General features: G+C 33.0%; 1 protein-coding gene across 2 annotated transcripts in view; it reads left to right on the forward strand.

Annotated features, from left to right (window-relative positions):
• LOC105217390 (protein GDAP2 homolog) overlaps window positions 1–24,126 on the forward strand; it is a 78,397-nt gene that overhangs the window by 11,983 nt on the left and 42,288 nt on the right. The window lies entirely within an intron of this gene.

A 24,126-nucleotide genomic window follows, 5' to 3' on the forward strand; every position in this document is an offset into this window, starting at 1 on the left:
CGTAATAACTAAAGACACTCCATTCATACAAACCAAGGAAATATATTATAATAGAGATTGTACTAAGAGACTGGCAGCGATGTCGGCAAGTCAACACCAGTCACCGACGTTGTCACCGGTGTTTAAAAGACAAGCATACATATATGTATATATGTATAATATATATTTCGGTTTGCCAAAACTGCTTGCAAATAATTTAGGCAACATCACGAAGCCATGACTTTTTCCAAACTAAAGTGCTTTCTTTTAAGTATTTACATTTATTATTTGCCTTTTCTGCTGGCCTCAGCATTCAGCATACACCATGAAGGTCGTGTCAACCTGCTGCAGCACCGATTTGACTCTCAAACGGTAGTGCGCTGTGCTGCGGGTCCACCTACAATGCAGGTGGTCGGTGCCAATTCGTGCCTGAAACATTGCCAACTTCATGTGAACTTCCAAAAAGAAAAAAATAATCAAATAATAAAAAGAATAAAGTAAACAAGCAAATGAGACAAGTGATCACCGTTATGTGTGTATTTATGTAAGATTATAGTGGCAAGAGTCGAGTGCCTAAACAAATATTTTGTTGGGTCGTGTCATTAGTACGGGGATATCACCGAATTACATCTACATAACAAAATATAAATGTGAACAATTCAATTATACATACATACAAACAAACAAACACTATTTGAGTTTGTCCCTCACAAGGTAAATAAAACAAATTATATAAACACGTAAAACCCACACTTACATATATATGTGCATTACAGTGAAAATTGTCATTGGTCGTGGCGAAAGCAGGAAGCCGAAGCCCAAGTGAGCAAAATCAATAAGTAGTGCTGCAAAAAGAAAATGATTACGTTCATAGGAAGGAAGGTTAAAGGCTAACAGTAAAATGAAATGTAGGTCAACGAGTATGTAATCGCAAATCATAAATCTATTCCTGCTGTGCTTTGATAATATTTGATGGATTTAAAAGAAAATTTAAAGACAGAAAAAATTACAGGTACCCTACATGAAAAGAACGTGAACTCAGTATAGACTCAGTTATCTATTTCATTAGAATTCTAACTTTATGCCTCTGTTTTTTGCTTGGCTATATTCACTATGTAGAAGAATCTACAGTGAACTCAATATACCGATTTGAAAACATAAGCGAGATGAAATATATTTGTGCGAAATAACATTATACTAAAGCATGTTGGACCAATTGTGGGATGGTAGAGTAAACTGAAAAGCTATCCTGCCGATCGAGCCGTCATTTCAAAACATCCTATACTTGAATAAAAAAATCTAACGCTTTTTAGAAAAGATAGCCTGTTATTTCAACATTCAGTTTAAAGGGTTAGGTACTTTAACTAATATTAGAACCCCTAGAAACATATTTTTGTCTAACACACTTTTTGTGAGGTAGCCCTTTATTCAGGGAGCTTTAGGTGAATAAATTGATAATGCCTGTTTCGGTCCTTCTTTGTATAAAAAATGTAGGATTGTTTTTGCATACATAAAAGATTGTGGATTCATTGAGACACAGGGAAATATCTGTTATTTGAACTGGGACTCTGTCCATGCCGAACGTATGTTGTCGGGGAAAAGTAAAAATAACAATTCCTGCTGGTTCTAGCACAATATTTTATCTGAAAGAATACATTTAAACCTGACCTACCACTAATTAAATCGGTAGTACTAATTTCATCTGAACAGCTGAATGACTTTATTCAAATATTGTGATAGTCAGAACAAAAATAACGCCTCTCAAGCTATTGTTGAAGGGCTTAAAATATAAAACAGAACTGCAGTGTATATGATACTATCGAATAGCGGAGGGACTCAAATTGTGTGAAACCCTTTTTAAGATTATTAATTTCTCTCTAAATGTGCTGAGAATTGCATCATTTTGTTGTGGGCAAAGAAAATGAGAAATATGAGAACCTCTCATTAAAAAAGCGCGGTATGTTGCACTGGGAAGTAGTTCTCCTATACTAAAAACGCAATTACTTGTAACATCAACTTACTACACTTCATTCTAAAATCAATCAAGCAGTATACTGATGGTAAATAGATGGTCTTTTAATAAAAATATTGATTGTGCTTCCTGTAGCCTTTAATCAATAGAGTTTGCGGAATATATATACATTTATGCCAATATGCTATTATTTCCTGCTCAACCAACTTAATTGACCTACAAACTACCCACACAGCAAGTAACCGTTATGTGCTTTATAAAATGTGATAAGAGCATATATACAAGTAGTTGTTGTTGTAGACATCTAAAACAGTGACAATATGAGCATTAACCTGTCACCTCCTTTCAATCAGCAATAAATGACGTCAGAGGCATAGCTGTTAGCTGCAACAAAAAAAAAACAAGAACAGCAAATGACACCTTGAACAGGTTGATGGGTTATTTTCGTCCACTCGATTGGTCAATCGATGACGCCATTGCTGTGCAGCATAATATCAATAAAGGAAAACTTTCCAATACTTTTTGTAGTGCATATCAACCATTTACTGCTTTAGTATTATGGTGAATGCTTTACACCATTAACCAATAGCCCGTCAATGCCAATTCGAATATTATGAGTATTTGCTCAATTTTATTTCAATATTTTTTTTCGTCCGAATTTCTTTGGCGCCGCGTAATTCTTTGCACACAATTGACACTCCATCGAGCCGCTTTTTCTGGTGCAAGCCACGCGGTGGTATTAATTAAAAGCGATAAATACACCGCTCAACAATTTCACCGCTCACCACCACCACTGCCGCCGCCGACGTCGTCTGCGTGGTGGCGTCCCTCTTGGGATCAATGCGCCAATTTATTAACCGAACGCCCATACTTCCGACTGTCGATGACAAATGTGGCGCGACTGTGTCATTTACTCGCGCTCACTCGTTTACATACTCATTTTGTATGAGCGAGAGTGTGTGTGTGCGTGTAGGTACAAATTACTTTTATTGTCAGCCTTTGTATTAACTGTTTTTTGTTTATTCTCCTTTAGTTGTTGTTGTTATTATTATTTTTATTTAGTCAGTTATTTGTTTAATGCCTTCGGTACGCATCGCCAACTGGTTAGCGGCTTGCTGTGCGTTGAGTCGTACAAAGGTGGGTGTTAATTTTTTGTTGCCATAAAAGTTTGTCACCGTTGAATAAAACTGAAATGAATCTGAAAAAAAGGACGAAAATAAATTGTTTTCATAAATACGCGTGCGAAGTATGAGTAATATGCACTTACTTACATATACGTTTGTATGTATGTATGCATGTACACCCACTTTGACTAATTTACATAAATAACAACTTTATAAGTATGTGTGTGTGCAACGTAAACCAATTTTGTTGTCAAACTTTTATAGTTTTTTATTATTATCTTGTGGGATAAAATCCCTGTTGTTGTTACTTTAAGACATTACAGCACAAGCACATACTGAGATGACTAATAAGCTGCTATTTTATTCAACGAAACACAAAGTGAAGACGGCGGTTTTCCAACGCAGTAGAGACCTAATTTTTGCTTTATTAGTACCAGCTGGAACGATATTGAATTCTTTTGTTTTTTCCGAGGCTACGATCTTTCAAGGGTCCTTTCGTAAGCATATTAGGTGCTTTATTTAGATTCTCGTATTCATATTAATATCATTTCACAGTTCGTTCAACTCAACATTTCATCTTAGCGAACCTCCTTCTAGATTTCTTGACACTTTCCCAAACCTAACAGTCAAAAACAACTCTACAATGAATATATGTTCATATATTCATGGAAAACCTCTTCATGTTATTCATAAATACTTCGACAGTGATCCGCCAAAATTACAAGCAATCAGCCCTTCATAAAATAAATATATGTGGTTTAATTGAAATCTTCTTAAAATTTCAGACGATTAGGATCAGATTTACATTACGTCAGAAAGAGAGATTGAAGTACACAATATCGAAATATGGAATCGAAATTATCAGATTTTAGTTTTTATCATTTTCAAATACGCACTTATATAACAGGAAATCTCTAAAAAAATCGCTTCCAGGGGATTCGAAAAAGAATCAGAGATTACAATTCCAAATCTATATTCCATATGTGTATATCTTGGGCCTTCAGATAAGATTTCATTACAATCATCTTCTCCATTCGTCTCAGAACATTATAATACCTCTCATTTTCTTCTATCTATCAGTTTTAAATTCACTTACAAATTTCGCAACATTTGTTGATCGAAGACTACACACTAAAGATTTAGTTCAATCTAATAATAGTTGTACTGAATCCGTTAATTTCATCCCACGACATAATCGCCTACCGTTCCTGATTGTGCTATAAAATATGATTTCGCGACTAGGGCGATCTTCGAAGCCTCGTGTTAGCTAAGCAAATTTCTAGCGCATTAACCTTTATCGATCTCCCGAAGCCGAAGGTTATAAGCTGTTAGTTATTCATGATGACTCAGAATTGAATTCGTCTCAGATTCAGCTGCCAAAAGGGGAATTATAAAGAATTAAATGAAAAGTGACTATTTATCAAAGAACAATACGTCATTCTACAATATCAATAGAACATTCGAATTCCTAGAAATTGATCCCCCCAAAATTCACTCAGGGAATAGGTAATTCTCTGTAACAACTAAGGCATAGTACTGAGAAAACTAAGAATTCACCATTAGTTAGGTAGAGCCAAATTGTTCGACTGAAAATATCACTATTTACAATCGATAAATTACTGTCAAGTTTAATAATACTGCTGGAAAGCTTTGTGGAAAATATCTTAGCTAATACAACAACAGAAACTATTTTCCTTCACTCTGTGATCAGCCTAAAACAGTGCCTTGAACGAGAACTTAAACCTTTATATATTTACAAAGTCGAATAAACTCAACTATAAACTATAGCTAACTGTATTTATAGAGTGGGGTTAGAAAATAACCGTTTAGTCATGCTACCAAATGCATTAGAAGTGTATTGCGCCGAAACCAGCGGATGCCACCGCAGGAGACAGGAGCAGTTTGTAAGCACAATTTGTTATGAATTCAAATAACCGTTACATACATATATGTAAAATATATATATATATATATATATATGCATGTATGTACATATATATTCAGTATGTAGTACTTGTGTATGAGCTTGTTAGTGCTCAGTGCCAAATTGCCAATTATCCATCATTCTCGCTGCACTTTTTTTACACATTTTTATATGAAACTAATGGCATGGCGCTTGGCATGGCTTGACTTGTCCATTTGTCCATTTCGCCATTTGATTTCACACCCAGTTAACTAGTTTCGGCATTTATTTACTGCCGCACACACACGCACACACACAATTTTATTGGGACTTTGACTTGTGGGTTTACCAGAGTACAAATTTTATGGGTACACTTACAGCTATATATCTATATAGAAATGTGTGTATATGTATATGGCTAACAAAGCATTTACGATCATGTAGAAAGGAGTATATACAGCATACTGCCAAATTAATGGAAACATATTAGAAAAATATGTACTTATGTATGTACAGAAAACTATTTTTTTATATAAAAATATTTTGTTTTAATTATGTTAATATTTTCCTTCTAAAACTCTTATGATTGAAAATGAAATTCATTTATCATCTTTTAAAAAAATATTCTAATAATTTCCAAAAAAATATCTTAACTTTTTTAATAAGTATATATATTATATATGCTTACTTTTTGAAAAAAAAAAATTCTAAGATAGATTTAAATTTATTTATTTTATTTATATTTATTTGAAAAAAAAATGTTTTATTTATAAAAAAATGTATTTATTTCATATTATTTTTTTTTAATTATATTGCATCTCATAAATAATTAAAATTTTTTTTCGTATTTAATTTTACTTATTTTGATTTATTAAATATATTTGAATAAATTCCAAAATTATTTTTTTTTAATTTTTTCCTTTTGCAAAAAAAACTAAAAAAATTTATTTTTTCTCTGTAAAAATAATTTAAACATTTTCCTATAATATTTGTCATATACAAAAAATATTTTTGGTGTTCCCAATAATTTGCCCAGTTACTGTATTATTATATATGTATGTACATCCAAACATATGTACACATTCATATGTATATTTTCTTTTATGTTATACGCTTTTGTCCTCTCATTGTTGTATCAACAAATAACAACAAGTCAATAACTTTATGGCTGCCCTAAATATCCTTACAAATCAACCTGTCCTACTTTTTCAAGGCTCTTTCGAACTAATGTGAAAATAAATTTCGAAAAAGTTAATGGAATTATTAAATCCACTAAATGACAATGGCTATGCGAACACTTATGTGTGTGGTTTTATGACCCACTAAGTCGTTAATAATAAAAGAGTGTAAAAATAAAATTCGCGAAGCCATGTCTTATTTTAGACTCAAATCAGAATTCAATTATATTATTGCATTTCTTGATAGAGAAACTATTCTAGAAAAGCTTTAGAGTTTCATTAAGTCTTTGACATCTAACTAAAAAGAAGCTTTAGAGCTTTGCAAAGCTTTCATCAACCAAAGCTCAAGATTTTGACCATCGAAGCAGAGCGATCTATTACATGCTTTAATATCTTTATGCTTTTGTTTAAACAATATAAGAAAGGCCCTAAGGAAAAATTGCAAACGTCTTTTCAACAAAACCTTATCAAATTGGTTAGAAATTAATTAATTTGGGTCCACTGGAATCTTGAAATTTTAACAAAATGTGGAATCAGTGAATGAAAGTTCAATTAATTCAATTTAACCCCAAAATAAAATTGCAAATTTCAATCAAAAATTCACAAATCGTATGACAGCAAATTATCAGAGATGTATTAATGATTTATAATAAATCATAAGGTCGGTGACTTTGCAGTTTTATCGATAAATGCACACAAATCTTCACTGTTGAGAAATGCGCAATTTCGCAAAGAAACTCTTAATCACCGACGCTACAACTGGAATTATATCTTTTGCCTCAGCTGCATATTAATTAAAAAAACGCAAATTATTCTACGTTCGTATACATTTACTTTTCGAATAAATACATATGTATTTGCATGTTTACAATTGCAGACGATAAAAAATTTATCCGTGACTTGAACAAAATCCACGTTTTACTATAATGAAGCGCGTATTACGTGGGGTGTTTGATAAATCCAACCATAATGGGTATAAACATACTAAAGTTTGACCTGTCAATAGAGAGAAAGATTACCGTCTAACACCAAGGTTTATCAGTTAAAAATAAGTGACTAAGCCTGTTTTTATTACGTATCTCCAGAAGTCATATTTCCAGAATACTATACTCGTGGAATATAATTTTATTGAAGTCTCCTTAATAAAATTGCATTGGTGCACGGAAGTCCGAATGAGCAGAAAGGACTCGTTTTCCATAATATTTTCAAGCCCAATTAGAATCAAGAACTTATTTTCATACTTACAGCTTTTCTGTTCAGTAAGAAGCTATATTCTTTTAGAAATTTATTTGTTTGCCCAATAGGCAGCTCGTTCAACATAGTTCCATTACTTTCAGTGCTAATTTGTGTTTCTCCGAGCTTCTAATAGTAATTAGAATAATTCAAGAGCTCGGTGGATTTTCCACCCCCAACAACTGCAGTACGCAAAAAGAAAGATGGCTCAGTCAAATAAAAGTTCTACGGATTATCATTTAGTCGAGCGCCATCTGGTGAACAAAGTCTGTTAACCTGCGTTATTTTGGGAACTTGAGGAAACTGCCTCCAAAGCCTCCATCTACGTATCAGAACTTGCTCAGAAGATAATTTACATTTCGACTTCAAGGTATTTCGATAGTTACCTACTCTTGAAAAATATCTCGGGAAAAAATATTTTACACCAGAACCACCTGAAGAAAGCTCACACGTAGTCATAGAAAGCTTATTTTAGAGTCAAAAGCTTTTGGCAGTTACTACAAGTGGCTTATTGAGAAAAATAGTAGCTTCAAAATTGACTGGCTTACCCAAGCGACCTCGTAGTAATTCGTGAATGCATTTGACAGCCAGGGATTTACACATACTCGTATAGCTACGAGTATATCAACTTATAAGTATTCCTGCATGTCTAAAGGGTGATTTTTTAAGAGCTTGATAACTTTTTTTAAAAAAAAAACGCATAAAAATTGGCTTATTGATAAAAATAGTAGCTTCAAAATTGACTGGCTTACCCAAGCGACCTCGTAGTAATTCGTGAATGCATTTGACAGCCAGGGATTTACACATACTCGTATAGCTACGAGTATATCAACTTATAAGTATTCCTGCATGTCTAAAGGGTGATTTTTTAAGAGCTTGATAACTTTTTTAAAAAAAAAAAACGCATAAAAATTGGCTTATTGAGAAAAATAGTAGCTTCAAAATTGACTGGCTTACCCAAGCGACCTCGTAGTAATTCGTGAATGCATTTGACAGCCAGGGATTTACACATACTCGTATAGCTACGAGTATATCAACTTATAAGTATTCCTGCATGTCTAGTTACAAGCATTTAAAGCTTTCGCAACATTGTCAAATTGACTATTTGTCGTTGATTGTTTGTTTGTAAATAAATAATTTACTTGACAATTCGTTTGTAACGCTCAACAATTAATCACTTAAAGCACAACACAGACAAGCTTACAAGCCAGTGAAGTGCATACGCGTATGTATGTATATACGCCTGCCAAACACACCCCTGAAATAGTAGTAGGGCTTATGAAACACCATTGAATGAGGTGTAGATCACACCATGGTGGTTACTTGTAATTATACCCGCATTCGCATGTGCAATCATAACTACTTACAGTTTTATACAAACATATTTACATACGAGTACTCATATGCAGTAAGTGTACTTCCCTTGCATGCCGACGTCAGAGTGTCTAAAGAATGCCAGTGTAGTATTTACAAGCCTCCATTTCTTATTTATGTAGCGCATATAAATATCCACTTAAACTATCTGTTCGCTGATTGTGAGTTATGTGGGCTATGTAAACAACACACATACACTTGTAGATGCATTTATAACTAGCTACGTAGTTGACCAGGAGTACTTGTTGGACTGCGTGCCAAGTGAACATGGCTTCCAGCACGCTTTCACAAGTAGTATACTTGCATATAGTATGTATATAGACTCAAATAAGTAGCTATATTAGTGAGACTTAGAGCTCCAGCGAGTTACTGCTTTCTTTTGCCTTTGTGCTTTGTGGTTATTGGAGGGTTCCTAAAAGCTTTAAATTGTCTTCTAACGACAAATCAATTCTATAAGAACCTCTCTTGGTTAAAAAAATTCTTTGTTGAGTGGTGACAGAGTAAATGAAAGGTGATAGAGAGGAAAGAAATCGAATGAATAACACTATAATTGAGGAATGCTTCAAAATGGACCCAAAGTTGACCCTAACCTCACTCTAAAACAATTTTAATTATATTTAAGAATTTTTTCGAAAGATACCAAAACTTCCGGGTATTGTGAATTTTGGCTTCATAAAATGAATTTTGTATTCGATTTAAGTTTTCAAATATAGAAGGGCTTAGAAGTACTTTGATGGAACAACTTTTCTTCAAGTATTTCAAATCTGAAAGATGCTTTCTTTTCGAAGATATCATCCACTATACTATAATAGCAAAGCTTGATAGCATAAATTATAAGTTTAGGATTTGTTACAGCTTGCCTCCAATATAAAACTAAAAATGTCTTTTTTGATGTCTAAAAATGTCTCATGATGGAACAAACCTTCAAACCGTTTTCTTATTTATTCTCCGACTTAATTTTATTCTGCACACAAATTCTTCCAAACTTTAGTCTTCAAAAAATTTTACTTGCCCTGCAGAGCAGGTTAATTGTAATGTTTGGATCAAAGAACAAAAAGAAATCCACCCGTAGATTCTTAAAATAGATCGGTGTATGTGAAAGTCATTTAATTTAAAATTAATGTAAATTTCGTAGGAATATATGTATAATTTCAGCATAAAAATTTAATTGCTGCGATTATCTCACCATCGGCTATATATATCAGATTTCATAAAAATAAGACTTCTTCGAAAAGCTTATTGGATGATTGTCCATATCTACAGAACAATTCATTTGTAAGAGTGCAAATGCCTCGAGACGTTAGGAATATGATTACACAGAAATATCTCAAAAATTTTTAACCCCAATTTTGAAAATTTCAAATTCATTTGTTAATTTTTCTTCCGTGAAACAATGAGTTAACAGAAAATCCCACACTCAACTGAGGTCCACCTTATTTCTTCACTTATTTGTGGTAAATAGTCGTATGTATATAACCGGTAATGATGACTTGTTGTGGCTAAATATGTATGCGTGCAAACTGGTACTGGTACTTAATGCCAACAGCAAGACTATGCGGCACGCCCATTAGCCCACTGCTGTGGCGTTAAGTGCGCGCTTGAGTGCAATGCAGAAGCATTAAAAATGGCAATTACGGTCTGACTATGCGCGCATATATGATTTATCATTGTATATGTAGGTTGTATATAGTGTGTATGTATGTTGGCATGTAGGTTGCATTTTGCTGCAGGCCATCAACCGCAGGAACTTACATGCTTTTAAGTCGATACTTAAGTGCCATAGCACGATATACCAGTCAATGTTTGCTGTGGCGCTGAACGATTTTGCTATAAATAAACGCTGGCAAAGTCAGTTGTAGATAGCTAATTACACATACACATATTTATTTATGCATTCATGTAAGTACATACTTCAATGCATACTTAACTTATACATACATACATACTTACTTTACATACGCTTATGCTTACATATGCACTTAAGTATGCAAATAAGTAGGCAATTTATATTTATATGCAGGAAAATAGATAAGATATGAATGCATATGTATGTATGAGCGTCTTTTTATTTCTGCGCATTTCACTCGCGAGATAGTAATTTAAATGAGGAGTAGAGATAGCTCAGTTGCGCTAAATGTATATATATATATATATATGCTATATACGTATATAGTACACTTCAGCGAGTTGATAGCATGCCAGCTCGTTAGCAGGTGGTGCTTGCAGTTGATTTCATGAATTTTCAGTTTCGCTGTAATTCTGTAAGACTCTTTACAAATAACTGGTAATCCCAGTGAAACCGGTTGTTGGAAATCTTTTAAATGCGCTAGTGCTGGCAATTATTTTACAATATATAGTATATATACATACATATCTATGCATTTCTAAGTGCAACTGACTCACACATACATATTTTCTTATTTTATAAATAATTATATTCATTTAAAAGTTGTTTACTCCATTTGCGTAAAAAAATACAAAAAATATCTATTTAATAATATATAATTAATTCTGGAATTAAAATAAGTTTTGAAAGCAGCAACAAATATTTTAAATTAAATTTAATCAAAATAACAAAAATAGTAGATCTGGACACAATACTCCCATCCGAAATTAATTATATATAGAATCACTTAAAAGATACGCGACAAAAGCAATTCCTAATCTAAAAAAAATTTAATTACCTAGAGACTGTATAATAATTTTTGGTATTTTTATCTGTAAATGAAATCAGTTTAATTCCATCTTTAGTTACCACACTCGGGGAAGTTCGCTTAGTTTTACAGTATGTTCGAAAGGTGGCAACCCTAATTTAAAATATATCTGAAATGGAAATTACACAAAATACTTTGCAGCGGGATTTCATAGATTCTTAAGTTTACTATACATATTCAATAATATTTCCTTACTTTTAGGTTAGGCGGCATCTAATTTCTAATGTGGTTGAGAACTATACACAAATTTTCAGAAGATTTTTACATTTTCGAACAATCCCCTAAGTTTTGTATTTTGTTCAAGAGTTGGCAACTCTACTCTAAGTTATATGGAAACCACAGGCTTCTCAACATACTGTTTGGATTGCTCTTAGATTATCTATACTTTTAACATTTGTAATATTGAGTCTTAAAGTCAAATGTTAACTGTTTCACGATAAGTGGCGTCTTTGTTTCAGGGGTTTGTTGAAATGAAGACCGTTCTAGTCAGAAAAAAACCTTATGGGTAAAATTAAGAAATGTTTTATTGTTTAAGATAATAGAACCCTCTCAAGGAGGCCTACACGAAATTTCGAGGACAATTGTTCTAGCTTGAGCTTGAGTAGAGCGGAAACGAATACTTTCAAAATATATGCTTATTAATATAAAGTATTTTTAATATTATTAACATTAATTTAATTTAATTCTTCTCATATAAATTATTCGATAATACACCACAGACTTATGTATGCATATATATGTGTATATGTGAGCATGAGTCGGGAATAATGAGCGATAAAATACTTGCTAAGCAGTTGAAAATCTTAAATATTCTATATTCTCGTTTCATATCTGAAATATGGCAGTTTGCGTGAACGAGCAGGTGATGTCCCATATGAATGTTCAGATTTTACAATTTGTAGTGTAGTCCATGAATATGTATAACTGTATTAATGAAAGGTGTAGGTCAGTAACAACAGTTGGAACTAAATAATTTTTAATTGCATATAAAAATGTCTCGAGTGATTTCCTAGTTGTCACATTGCCGGTTTATTACCTTTCCGTAAACTTTAGATTCTTCTGAAAGTTTAAATTTAATTAATACACTTTATTAATTATATAAAATTAATTTACCGTAATAAGGTGGCAACTCTAATCATGCAATTTTTGGTATGAGTTTATAAAAAAAAATTAAATATGTGGTAACCCTGTTTTCAAACTTAATCAGCTTAAAAGTATTTTGACTTACACTATATTATTTTTATTTATACTGTGTACTATTTAAATGAATCTATGGCAACCCTATCCTAATATATTCCTATCTTACAATTTGTCCAAGCCTCTTTTGTCTGACATATATTTTAATACCTTTTTTTGCAACTAATTTCAGAATTTTTTCGAACATTTTCTGAAATATGGCAACACTGTTCAATATATTTTTTTATTAAAATTGGTTCCCTAATCCTTTCTTAATACTTATATAAAGTAAATAACGTATATTACGATTAATTGTGTATTTAAGTTCTTACATATGCAGGTAGCAACTCTGAGTTAAAATACGTCTGGAAGTAAATTCCTCTAAACCCTTTTATTTCTTACTCTTATTACTATGATTTTAACACTGTTTCCACTTTTCCTTGCAGAACTTTCTTAAAATATTCCTTTACGAAACTGTTGGCAACCCTATTATTATTAATATGAAATAAATTAATTTTTTAATTAGAAAATCTATCAAATTAACGTAACTCATTTACACAATAATAACTGTAGAGCACATTCCTTACACGCCATATTTCAATCGTTAAGCATAAGTACCAACTATTTCCTGGCGTGCACTAACCGTTGTTTCCTTAAGCGAACTCCTACCACTTCCGGTAACGAAAACGATACGACGATGATGATGGGCCTGATTGGAACGCCCTTTTTACACCAACACCAAAGTTACCAAACCAACAAAAAAAAGGAAAAACAAACGATTTGCATGTCGAACAATGCTGCCACACTTATGAAAATCGTTTTTGTTTGTGTTCCTCATGCATATTTACTGCTTACATGTGCTCGTACACGGCTTAGCCGCCGGTTGGCATTTCGTGTCGACATGCTTTTAATCTAAACAATTGTATATGGTAAATGGGATGTAGAGAATTTAACGGTACAACTGAAATGCGGCGAAAAAAATGGAAATCATTTCACAAATGTTATGTGAATAATATAAAGTGTTGTTAAATGCCTGAGGGTTGTTACTATGAAAAAAGTGCTTAAATTAATAGATGAACGTCTTTAGCAAATATATTTATAATTATATTTCATTGGTCAAAAGTAAAGCGCCAATGTTTCACAAGTTCAGTAACCGGAATTCTAATAGATCATCACTAAAAATTTAGTTTCTTATATAGCCGGATATGAGAGTTCATTTATACCACCTGATTTAATTATATATAATCATCTAAATCTTTAACATAAAAAAACATATGACATGAGAACTAAATTCATACCATAATGTCCAAGAAAAACCTTTGAAGCAACATATAGGATGCCATTTTTATCACGCTTTATTACAAGATCTCTGTTCTCGAAACTTCCAGTAGACCATGTAACACTCATATCATTATCAAATCTGAACTCTATATCTCTCGCTTCAATAAATATTTCAGTGTTTTACTTTATGGATCAGAGGTTATATATGGTCTAATTTGGTATCAAAAAGATCTTGGAAGCACCTCTAGAAGTATAACCTAACGAAACAAGTGGTATTACTAGGACTATGTTAAGCGTGTACAAAGCATTTTATAAGAGATTATCTGTACCGAGTTGGATCGATGTTATGTATCAGATGTTATGGATCGATGTTATGTATCATATCAGATGTTATGGATCGATGTTATGACCTATGTATGTTTTATTAATTGTGGAATATTTTTATACTCTCGCAACAAAAGTTGCTAAGAGAGTATTACAGTTTTGTTCACATAACGGTTGTTTGTAAGTCATAAAACTAAAAGAGTTAGATATTGGTATATATATCAAAATGATCAGGGTGACGAGACGAGTCAAAATCCAAATGTCTGTCTGTCCGTCCGTCCGTGCAACGGATAACTTGAGTATAAATTGAGATATCTTGATCAAACTTGGAACACACGTTCCTTGGGACCGTGAGAGGGTTGCTTTCGAATATGGACTATGGTATGCAAAATCGGACTACTGCCACGCCCACAAAATGGCGAAAACCATAAATAAAGTTATAAAAGTAAAATTTGGAAAAAAGGTTCGCACTAGGAAGGGGCATATTTGACTGTATTTTTGTTGGGAAAGTGGGCGTGGACCCGCCCCCAAATCGGTTATTTGTATATATCTCGCAAACCAATAAAGCTATATAAACCAAACTGTCTGCAGTCAGTTTTCTTACGTACCCCACCACACACCATGAAATTAGTTGAAATCGGACAATAACCACGCCCACCTCTCATACAAAGGTTTGGTTGAAAATTACTAAAAGTGAGTTAACTCAGTAACGAAAAACGCCAGAAAGAGTAACATAAGAAATGGCAGATGGAAGCTGCACTCAGATTATTTTATCAAATGGAAAATGGGCGTGGCATCGCCCACTTATGGGTCAAAAACCATATCTCAGGAACTACTCGACCGATTTCAATGAAACTTGGTTTGTAATACTTTGCTTACATCCCAATCATATGTTGTGAAAATAGGCCAAATCGCTTCACAACCACGAACTTGGAAGACGATCTGAATAGTTAACTTTACAATATATAAAGTAAGCAATAGTGAAGATATCGATGCAGAACTTTGCACAAATACTACCTTTATAGTGTGGCAGCCCCCTTCTAAAAATCGCCGAAATCGGACCATAGGTTTTCAAGGCCCCATATTGACAACATGAGGACCTCGGTGTTTCTAACCTAATATTAGGGTTTCCAACTTTCAATGGACTTTATACAATATATATGACGAATATGTGGATCAAATTGTGTATTATATAATATTAATAAAGTTAAATAAATAAATTGCGAGAGTATAAAATGTTCTGTTACACCAGAACTTAGCCCTTCCTTACTTGTTTGTTTTGGATTTTATTCTGTGTAGTCATAGTTCTAGAAGTTCCTTAGCTAGTTGCTAGAACTATCCTAGGAACTCATTCTATTCGGCAATGTCTTCGCATCAGTGTTATGGTACTAAAGTCTCCTTTAAATTGCTTTGAACTAGGTGCATCTTCTGTGGTCATACGGACGTGTGACTCACAGTATTTAGTTACTTCTTTATTTAAATTCAATATCAAGTACAGTCATGAATATTAAAGAAGCAGTATCCCTATAAAATTTAAATGAACAGTATTATTAACCAGATTACGAGACAGAAATAAAACCAAACACGTGACTAAGCCCGTTTCGGCGAATTCAATTAAAAATGCATTAAAAGACCCAAAAAAAAAAACGATGGAAAAATACACTCACGCACACACTTATGCCCACATCCATACCCAGCGGTTATTGTATGTCCGCTCGACTTTAAAGTCGGTCAGACGCAACTAAAATGTGTCAACGTTTGTTTATGAAAATTTAATGCCAATTGCACACGTTGCTTTCACAAATCTCATTTGCATACTCGTTTACTCGCAAACAAAAAAAAAATAGCTGCGAGTCGCAAAAAGAGCTAAGTCCAAAACAACGACACACACACACACGCAGATGCGCACACCTGCGGACGGCAAAAAGTGTGGGCGACTCATCACAACAACGTAAATTATATGCAAAAGCGATGACAAAAAAAAAGTTGACAAAATTTTACACTCCTTTTTCGCTTTTAGTTCTTTGTTTTTGTTTTTGTTCTACGTTCTTTCGTTTTTAAATGATATCACCACTTTTGAGTAAACAAACGAAAAATTGGCAAATCACTTTTTTGCGCTCGCTTATTCATAAGAAGCGAAGTTTACGCCGCATATAACCGGTTTAATGCGGATGCTGCCGGTTTACGGTATAAGAATGGCAACAAAAAACAAAGGAGGCAAACAATTGACAACAACAAGTTTGATTATAAACAGCTATAAATACTACATAACATTAACGTATAATAAAACACTAAATGATATATACTTATTAAAAATCTATAGTCATTCTATATACTCATATATATCGCTCCAAATCAAATTCGATATAAAAACAGAGAATTCGTTAAAGGCTACATTCAGACTTACTATCTATAATATACACTGCTACATATTCAAAGTGCCTCTCAAATACCGAATTCGACAAGAATGTCAGTACAATTCTCATTCTTCATTCTCAGATCTCATAAAAAGTGGTTATTTCTTTAGCAGTATTGTCTTTTTTAATTTCAGAAATAGTATTACACCATATCTTCAAATTGAACAAGCATAGCGTATTCCTTTAAGACCTACAAATCTTTAATATCGTCTTCGATTGATTTCTAATGGGTCGATAAAGGCGAATATTTAATGCAATTTTTTTGGCTGGACAAAAAGAAATATTGACCTCAATGAACTCATGAATCATTCCTCCAGGGGCGAATATTAGGGTTTCCTTAATAGAAACCAGTCACAGAAAATCAGATCTGTTGACTAAAGTTGCTAAGCGATATTTTAATAGAATTCAAGTGCGATCAAGCTTCATAACCAAAACTATTGAATTTGAAATATAGCAAAAAATTCCAAGTTATTAATCAGTTTGTCCCCAACAAAGACTATGGGCTTTGGTTTAAAATGTTCTGGGAATACTTTCCAAAAAAATGAGTACAGATCTCAGCACAATATTCATTCTTAATATATATTTATATGGATTTAGATGGATTTCAGCTCAAAGCTCACACGATCAATCCATTTCAAAACGAAACCCAAGTTGTCCTTTAAACGGTATCCACGACCACTGAGAAAGAATAAAAAACAAAGTTCATATTTTAACTGTTTATTATTAACTACTTGCCGAATTTACCCCCCCCCCCCCTAACTATTACAGCATACCGACGAGCAAAGAAATTTGAATTTGGACCGAATTTAAGCAATAAAGCTTTTATTTTCGGACACCAAAGGTGAAGATGATTATGGACCGTTTTTCGGTACAATCTATATATTTTCAATCTATCTATCTACAATCTATCTATTATCATATGTATATTGTATATATGTAGCTTATCACAATTCGTGTAAGGCAAGCTTTGATTACTAATCAAGCCCTCATTGCTGTTAAAATATTTGCCTACATCTGCCTGGTGGCTTCAAACTCATTAAAAATACCTTAGCAAATACCTCATTTGCACTGCACAGTGATGCGCGTCTGCAAAAAAGTGAGCCAACAATATTTAAATTATCAAATTCTAAAAACAATTTACAAATCGACAATTGAATAATAACGATTTATCGCGAAAATGATGCCAAAATGGCGATAGCCCAATTAAATGAGCTGACTATGGCAGATAATTATTGTTTTTTTCCTTCTTTAATTTACTTTGCACTTCAATTTTTTAATTTTTTTCCAACTCACTTTGTTTTTTTTTATTTTATTTTATTGCTTTTGCACGTCAATCGAACCAATGACGTCAGCAATATCTAGGCACTTCACTGATGCCATCACACACACATACACATGTACATAGAGACAGACAGACATTTCTCCGTGTCTAAGTGGCCATTAAAGTATGGCGTAATTATCTTGCAGCAAATTATCTGTTGTTGTTGTTGTACGAGTATTTGTGAATTGCGCGCATAAATCAAATTGTTCGTCAAAGCAACATCGCAGTTCTTTTAGCGCTGAAAATCTAAAAAAAAAAAAACAGTTTGAAAAGCAAATGACAAATTTTTATTTACAATATTTATCGCTTTTATTATATTTAAGCAAACAATAAAATTGTCAAAGGTACTATTTGTGGCTAAAATTTTGCATAACAAATTAACACACGCTCGGTGCAATCGGGGTATTTGAGTGTGTGTGTGGCGTGTCGGTGTGTTGGATGACACAAATATTTACTCAACGTTTAGTTAATTATAGTGGAATCTTTTCGCTGGTTTTGGAAAAAAAACTCTATAGATATATTATATCTATGTATATTCATATAACTTCTAGTATAGTGGTAAATATTTAAAGATAACCGTGTATTTGTACCTAAATAATATTTTTCCTGTTAATCAGATTTATTTTTATCGATGAAATCTGCTTTTATGTTTATAGAGTTGTAATTTTTTTTGGGGTTTTAAGAAATTACCATGTACTTCGCTTCGATATTTTATTTGTCCATGTTTTTCTTCACAATTCTTAACAGATTTATGGTATTTTTTCAACAAAAGTTTCAATGAAAATGTTCTATAAGAAAGCGGTGACAGGTTATGTATGTATGTATGTGATTGGCGTTGCAACCGTTTAGCCGGTTATAGCCGAATCGACGATAGTGCGCCACCTCTCTCTCTCCTTCGCAGTTCGGCGCCAGTTGGATCAATATCATCGGCGTACGCCAGGAGCTGTACACTCTTGTAGAAGATTGTACCTTCTCTGTTTAGCTCTGCAGCTCTTATAATTTTTTCCAGCATCAGGTTAAAGAAGTCGCACGATAGTGAGTCACCTTGTCTGAAACCTCGTTTGGTATCGAACGGCTCGGAGAGGTCCTTCCCAATCATGACGGAGCTTTTGGTGTTGCTCAACGTCAATTTACACAGCCGTATTTGTTTTGCGGGGATACCAAATTCAGACATCGCGGCGTAAAGGCAGCTCCTTTTCGTGCTGTCGAAAGCAGCTTTAAAATCGACAAAAAGGTGGTGTGTGTCGATCCTCTTTTCACGGGTCTTCTCCAAGATTTGGCGCATGGTGAATATCTGGTCAGTTGTCGATTTTCCAGGTCTAAAGCCACACTGATAAGGTTCAATCAGTTTGTTGACGGTGGGCTTTAGTCTTTCACACAGTACGCTCGATAGAACCTAGTATGCGATATTTAGTATGCTGATCCCACAGTAATTGGCGGAGTTTGTGGGATCTCCCTTTTTATGGATTGGGCAGAGCACACTGAGATTCCAATCGTCAGGCATGCTTTCTTCCGACCATATTCTGCAAAGACAGGTTATACTCTGAAATATAATAGGTTATGGTTCATAGTATGAATTACATACATATTCTACTTCTGACCCTAACTCGAGAATATCTTCCATTAATCTTGTTATTCGCATAAAACGCCCAATGTATTATTCGGTAATTCCCGATATACAACTAAAACATTATCAAGATCTCGTGGTGTTTGGACGCGGTTTCCTAAAAAATTATGTGAGTTAATTCACTTTATCAAGACCACAGAGTGGTTCAAAGAGGACTTAATAGTGTGAGGGGATTCGAGTCCGGGTGGTGTCACAATGCGGCTCCCAAAGGCCTAGGTGCGCTAATTGACAACCACTTAATGAAACCTAACCTAACTTTCGGGTACATTATAATCAATGCCTATTCACAGTCGAGACAAAACTTGATGCTAGGAAAAACCATTGGCTCTTCGACTCTTATATACTGGGTCTCATATGAAATGAATTGAAATGTCTGACGACTCGTTGCCTGGATTGTAACTAGAGAAACCAGCATTTATACCACGGTCTACAGTGTTTGTTTAACAAAATGGTTTGCAAAATGTTCATCAAAATTCTTATAAGATTTTGTTTTCCGCTTTTAGTGGAAGTAATAGAAACTTTAATGGGAATATAGAATAATATACACTGGATGAATTGGGTTAGGGGACAGTTAGAATAATTCAAAGAATACTCCCCAGTATCTTAGATTATTAGATTAGATCCAAGTCATCATATATTTTTTAATCAAGGACCGCTATTATGACAAGATGATAAGATTAAAGACTGAGTATCATATATAAATGACAAACACTCTCGATAAGTACACGAAAATATTATTTGGATTATGTTACTATTCACTATCCATCATTATTCGATTTTTTTAAATTCCACATATTCTTTTGTTTTATTAATTCAGTGATTTCTCATTATTTTTTTTAATTAAGCACTCTACTCTACGCGCTCACTACTGAGTCCAAACATAACTATAATTTTTGTTGAGTGTTATTTGGAGCTAATGAAAATGCTATATTTTCTTGAAGACTAGACTATTGCAAGACTTGATTTTTTAACTACCATAACCTCAGTGCGCATTGAAGCCACCTCCATGCAGTTGATTGGGTATCTTTTTTAGGAAATTATATTTTCAAGTTCATCACAAATATCTACATATTGACCACCCTAGTACACAAGTATGCCGATATTTATTTGGGTAAATGATTAAGGTAATACATGCGTGTAAATATGCATATGGTGTCTAAACTGATATGTCCATAAATGATGAGTTAATGTGTTTCGGGTGACAAAAATGCTAATTGATATGTAAACCAACAAGAAAAAAAGAACAAAATTAACTTAAAGATAAATATGTTTCATGCAATCAGTCTTTCAAAGTATTTTATTGACATAGATTGCATGTGATCACTGCAATTTTCTGGAAAGTCAACGCAGACTTAAATTAAAGTGAAACATAAATAAAACAACAACAAAAAAAAGAAGCAAATAAAGTGGAGTGGTCTTTACAATAGTTCAATGGAAATTTAATTTTTGTTTTTTTAATTTTTCTGACAGTTTTGGTATGGAAAAGTTTAATAGCTGCCTCAAATGCTCTGTTTCGACCAGTTCGAATACATATATGTCATTTATGAACGATAATATTTCGAATAAATGCTCTAAAGCTTCTTTCAAAGGTTTTGAATATATAATAAGTTTATTATTTATGAATTAAGGGGTTATATACAGTTAGAACTTTCAAAAAATCGATTTTTTTTATTTCATTTTCTTAATGTACATATATTCAAGAATACACACAGAAAATTTCATATCGTTCCGGTGAATATTTTCAAAGTTACAAGCAAATGAAAAATTTGAAAAGGCGTTTCAGGGTGCTTGAAAGTACAAGGTTCAAACTTTAAACGCGTTTTTCTCAAAATGGTATTTTCAAAGTCGGTGACCAACATTACTCGAAAACGGCTAGACCGATTAGTCTCAAATTTTAACACGACCTTCTTAAGTATATTTTTTAGTAGTTAATCGAAGATTTTTTCTCTCCGATAAATATTTTTTTTTTTTATAAACAATTTAAGGCTGAAATGTCAGTGAAAAATCGATTTTTTTTTTGAGAAACCGCCATTTTGTCAAAAAAATTTATTTTGCTTATTCCTTCGATTAATTACTAGATTTAACATTATTTTAACGAAATCTGTTTGGTTTTTTAATTTCGGATGATCCAGTTCCGAGATATAGTGGTCACCGCAAAACGTCTTTTTTGAGAGGAGATTCTCCTGGAGATCAGCTGTAGCTCTTTTTCAAATAAATATTTTTACTAGTACTAAGTCTTAAGATACAGTTAAAAGATACCATAATATGTGTATAAACTTTTGGATCAATAAATTCAAAAGTTTTCTCACAAAAAATTCTGGAAAATTCACTTTTTTTCGGCCGTCTAACTGTATATAACCCCTTAAGACGCTCTGCTCATTACTGCAGATCACAACAATATCAAATTTATTCAAACCCACATATCCTCAAACCTACTCAACTTAGAAATTTCTCACCTATATCAGCATATATGACAGCAGACCGTTATTAAGCATACATATCAACGAACCCATAAACTTGCGCCATAAACGCATGCCAATTTCGTCGCACATTTTTAATTTATTTAATGTCCAGACTTATTAAAATTTATTATAGTGCTTATGTCTACACACAACTCTCCTGATATGCAACAAATTTTTAATCAAGCTAATTACTGTTGGTTAAAGTGCGTTAAAGTGCAACCATAAACTTAATGAAAACGGATTTCAAAAACTTTACTAGTGCAGTGGTCATAAAATTAATGTAAATAAAAATAGCAATTATTATAATAATAAAATATAACTTGAAAGTTAGGCAGTTATGCAGTCGATGTTCTCTTTAATTCGATTTTTAAAGTTCAATCCCTGGAGGTTCTGTGATACTTTTTTATTGAATGAAATCGGCACTGAGTTTTGACATAAGCTTCCGCTTTCTTGAAAAAAGTGTAAATTTTTACTTGAGATCTCTCAGACTTGAGATATGAACATTTGAGATTTCCGTAATGCATAAAATTCTTTCAGAGCTTTGACATTAAGCTTCAAACTTTTTGAAAAAGACTCTAAAGTTTGGTTTGGTCTGTGTTCACTCAGATTAGCAATGATCACGAAATAATTCATATATTTAATTTAATATATAGTAAAGCTCTACGATGAAAGCTCTGTAGTGAAAGCTCCGCAGTTGAAGCTTTTCGCGAAAGCTGAAATTATATTTTGAATACAGTCATCCTATACTTCTTGTAAACCAACTGTTGTTTAGATATATTGTTAATATTATATATTTTCATAAGCATAATTTAGCTTTATGTCACCTAAATTAAATCAGCATTTCACCCTAATGTAGCGGCACTTTAATATATATGAGATAACAAATGAACACACATATTTGTAAGTTAACGTAAATAAGTGCTGTTACATAGTAGTATTATACAAATATGTATCCTTGTATTCTAGTTTTATGATACAAAAATTTAATGACTAAAAGTAAACTTCAGGTCAAAAGCAAATTAAAGGGTATTATAGCAAGATTATACGCTCACATGGAGTATACATACATATATAAGCACGTGTAACATTTGGATCAACAACAACTATCGCAATTACTAATATTTAAAGTGTGTTTTGTTAGGGACGACTTTGTGTTGCCTCCTTGATAAATATGTTATTTAATAAAGTCTCTCTGTCGGCTCACTGTATACACATTAAAATAAGAACAATACCTGATCAGACCGGCTCTCAATCTTCTGGAAGATTCAACTGAGTTTAAGCTAACTGAACAAAAAATCCGATAGAATTTTTTTTTATCAAATTAATTCTCTTCAAATTGTTAATAGCAATCACCAAAATTACCTTCCGAAACGTGTTTCTTTTCACCCATTGACGATTACTAAATATGTGGATACACATTGACGATTACTAAATATGTGGATATACGTTTTATGGGTTCTTTTATGGAAACAAGATGGTCGTTAACACAACGGAATTAAATTCTCACAGTTTCTTGTGATATAGTGCAAAATTCAGATGAAATCCCTGTTTTTTCATGAGAACCTATGTATATATCCGACGTTGATTATAAGAACTAAGAACTGAATAAAGAACCGGATTGAACAACGAGTATTAGGACCCTAAAGTGCATGTTAAGTTGAAAAGTAATCGAGTTTTTGAAAATCCTAAACAAAAAGTTTTTGATAACTTCTAAAATAATAACCGTTAAATTTCCAATAAAAAAGTGGATTTGATGTCGTATTTTATACCGTTATTTAATTTACCGCAAGAAATTCATTGAAGTGCTTTCAAAATTATAAAGGTATGAGTTCGTAACTCCAATCGCGCCTGAAATTACACACTTATACACCTTAGAAAGCCATAAAAGTTACAAATTGTAAAATAACGGTATAAAGAAAAACAAAAACAAACAACCTCCACCGAAACTCCCAAGACACAACATTGGATATCATTAAATGTCAATAGCTAAAAATAGGAGAAAGCAAAATAGAAACTACATACCTTATAGCGGCATAACTTC

This window comes from Zeugodacus cucurbitae, chromosome 6 (assembly GCF_028554725.1).
Source record: "Zeugodacus cucurbitae isolate PBARC_wt_2022May chromosome 6, idZeuCucr1.2, whole genome shotgun sequence".
Taxonomy (NCBI): Eukaryota; Metazoa; Arthropoda; class Insecta; order Diptera; family Tephritidae; genus Zeugodacus; species Zeugodacus cucurbitae.